This window comes from Papaver somniferum, chromosome 2 (assembly GCF_003573695.1).
Source record: "Papaver somniferum cultivar HN1 chromosome 2, ASM357369v1, whole genome shotgun sequence".
Classification (NCBI taxonomy): Eukaryota; Viridiplantae; Streptophyta; class Magnoliopsida; order Ranunculales; family Papaveraceae; genus Papaver; species Papaver somniferum.
Window position 1 is genome coordinate 90,712,156 of NC_039359.1, and position 3,704 is coordinate 90,715,859.

Consider the following 3,704-nt stretch of genomic DNA (forward strand, 5'->3'; position numbering starts at 1 on the left):
ACGAATAGCGATGGTCCTATGATGTGGAAAGAATTTTCTGAAAAATAGATCTGTGAGTTGGTCCCAAGTGGTGATTGATTGTGGTCTCAAACCGTAAAACCATGTTTTGGCCCTTTCTTTTAGAGAAAATGTGAACAAAGGCAATTTCAGAGAGTCTTCGGCCTTATGATCAGGCTGCATAGTACCGCAAATTTGTTCAAACTCTTTTACATGAGTGTAGGGGTTCTCAGAATCGAGCCCTCGAAATATAGGAAGTATTTGTATCATGCTTGCATTTATTTCAAAAAGGTCATTGGTTTGAGGTAAGACAATACATGATGATGGAATTTTTATTGTGGGATACATGTATTCATGGAGAGCATTAGGTTGGCCCATTTTGAAAAGACACAAAGCCCACTATTTGGTTTTAATGGGTTTTCAAAAATTTGGTTTTTTATGGGAAAATTTTGGTTTTGATGGGATATATTTGAAAAAGAAAATTTGGTTTAAAAATGGGAGCAAAGTAGAAATTTGGTTTTAAAATTGGGAGCAAAAGAAAATTTTGGTTTGTTGATGGGAGAATTTTTTTATTTTTTATTTTTTTTTTTAAAAAAGGAAAATAAAATTTGGTTTTTGAATGGGAGCAAGCTCACTGTTGGTTTTGTGTTTGCTTTGGCTCAGCTGGTTTGAAAACGTTTGGTGAAACTGAGTCCAAAATCTCGGCCTAGAATTTGGGTACTCGGCCCACTAACGAGTTAACCTAGCGTGATCGGTTACAAGCTCAGCTGGGTTTAAAAACCCATAATACAAAATACCAGTCCAAATTAAACAAGCTCACAAAAATTAAATACAAGCCCACAAATTAAACAAACAAGCCCACAAATAAATTATTACAAACCCAACAGAAAATAAGAGAAGCCCAAAAATTGGCTTTAATATTACAAGCCCACAATTAAAAATTGGAAGCCCACAGGTTGGGTTCTCTTAATGGGTTTAGGCTTACCTTTTTAGCACAGCCCAGCTGCTCTGATATTGTTGCAAAAACCCAGTTGGGCTTTGGTTCTTTTCCTTGATGGCGTCCCAGCAGAGGAAAACAGGTTCAGAACAGCAGGCCCAACAACAAATGAAGTGAAGCAGATGCAGATGCAAGTTCGATAAAAAAGGAAATGCAAAATAGCTAAGAAAAACACAAGAAAAACACAACACCAGTCCCCGGCAGCGGCGCCAAAAACTTGGTGGGCCCGGGAAAGCGTATCAAATTGAAGCGAAATGAAACGGGCCTACAGTAATACCGCAAGTGCACGGTCGTCAGTTGTAGCTCGTGCAAGTACGGGTCGATCCACAGAGATTGGGAGTGTTTCGTAGTGTTTAGCTATTTTGGGCTCTAATTTGCTATTGGGCTTTGGTAACTTCTAGGCACAGTGGGCTTGGCTTTGGTTTTGGAATGGTCTTGGATTCAGTTGGCTTTGATGAATTTCTTTGGGCCTTTGAGTTCTTTGGGAATGAACTGGGCCTTTGGCTTTTGAAGTGCACTAGGCTTGGGCTCAGTGAAGTGAACTAAGCCTCTGATTTAACCAAACAATGAGCTGTGAACTGGGCTTGGTAACCTAGTAATGAGCTGGGCTTTGATCCTTTTGCTTTACAGATTACAGTGGGCACAAAATTACAGAACATTAAACTGAATTTGGGAAGTGAACAAAAAGTAACAAGACAGTAGCAAGATAGTGAGAAGAAAGGAGCAAAAAGGAAAGGAGAAAAGAAGAGATGGCAGTGAAGTAATGGTGGAAAAGTGACAATGCAATGAAACTAAACAAGAACAATGGAACCAAGGCCTAAGCCAAGGGCAGGGGAGATGGTGAAGGTGAGCAAGAACAAAAAATGAAAGGCAAAGTTGGGAGCCTAGGCATACTACTAGAGTGGGAAGAGAACTAGTTTGCTCACAGTCACTAGTGAGCACTAGTTTCTCCCCACTGCTCAATCAATACAGTGCCTCAAAGCTAAACTTCTACCACTAACAGTGAACAAAACATGAATTTAAACACAATAACATAACATGGGAAGCACATAACAGTGAAGGTGAAATGGTGAAGGTGAAATGGTGAAGGTGAGCCTAGGCATACAACTAGAGTGGGAAGAGAACTAGTTTGCTCACAGTCACTAGTGAGCACTAGTTTCTCCCCACTGCTCAATCAATACAGTGCCTCAAAGCTTCTAGCCTAACATTCCATCACTTCTTGACAGTGAATTGAAACAACAGTTGAGGAACTAAACCTTTAAACACTAAACATAACATTGAACTAACATTAAACACAAAACTAAATTGAAATTAGAAACAAACAGAAATTATAAGAACATAAATTAAATGAACATGGAATTAAACATGAAATAAAACAGAAATTGAAAATTAACTAAAATTGATTTGAAACTGAAATTGAACATTAACAGAACTTCACAGTCCTGGACACTGGCTAGTCCAGCATACCCAAAACATTACACCCTCACTTCCTATTTATAATCAGAACACCAAATTAGGGTTTTTACACCAAACCCCCAAATTTAACAAAATTAGGGTTTATAGGAATTTGGGAAAAACTCACCATACCCTCTGAATTTGTTGTCCCCTCTGCAAATTGACGCCAACCCATGCTTGTTGATGTCCCTCTAATGCTCTTCCTGCTCCAATTGATGTACTGCAACCCTAGCTCGAGTTGTTTCATCAACTCCACACCTAAGTCAGAGAGGTGTGGGTTTGGGGAAACGACTAGGCTAGGGAGAGAAAACTGTGGTGCGTACGGGTTTTGGTAGAGGCGGAGAGGGGTGTAGTGAAGCTCGAGGAGCAGCAGTTGCAGGATGCCATGGTCGGGTGGAAGGAGGAGCTGGTTTGCAGAGGAAAAGAGAATTTGGGGAGAAGAGAGGGGAAGAGATCGATGAAAATGGGATTAGGGTTCGTTTGGTTGTGGGTATAGGTTTCTGATGCCAGGGTGTGAGGCGGATGTATCAAAGGTTGATGATCAGCGAAGCGATCCGTTGGATAATCACTTACTAATTGAATCGAACGGCACGATGTAAACAAGCTCTGAGAGACCGTTGGATTAAGTGATACAACGAAGCTGACGGCTCCAGATGGAGTTAGGTGCTGTAGTGTTAGACAGGAGCTTCAGACTTTGATGTACGGCGATGCTGCGACCGTAGGATGCTGAGATGATCCAATCTGACGGCTAGAAAGGGAAACGGGTATGGATATAGGAAATGGATTTGGGTGAGGGTTTTGGGCCTTGGGTATGCCAAGCCCATATCTTCTTTAAGAGCAATTCTTCCTCTTCAAGCCCACTTCTCGTTGATCCGGCTCTTGCAAACATCATTCTTCCCTTCCTCCTAGCGAGAGTCTTTGCCGTTCCTTTGCTCTTTTCGCTCCGTGAGTTAACCAGGCTTTATTTAGTACCTAAAAATGCAAAATTAATTAGGAAAAGTATTTATTCTTGAAAACAACGAAAACACAGAATATGGGATAAAATGTAGAATTAATGCACAAAAGATGAGTTAAATGCCAACAAAAAGGGATAAATATATACAATATTTGGCACTCATCAAATACCCCCAAACCTGAATTTTACTTGTCCTCAAGTAAAACAAAACTAAGGAAATCCTAATTATACCACTGTCGCTGGTCTCTCGAATGCATTTAGCGTATGCACTAAGCCTTTTAAACCACTAAGTGTCCCTAG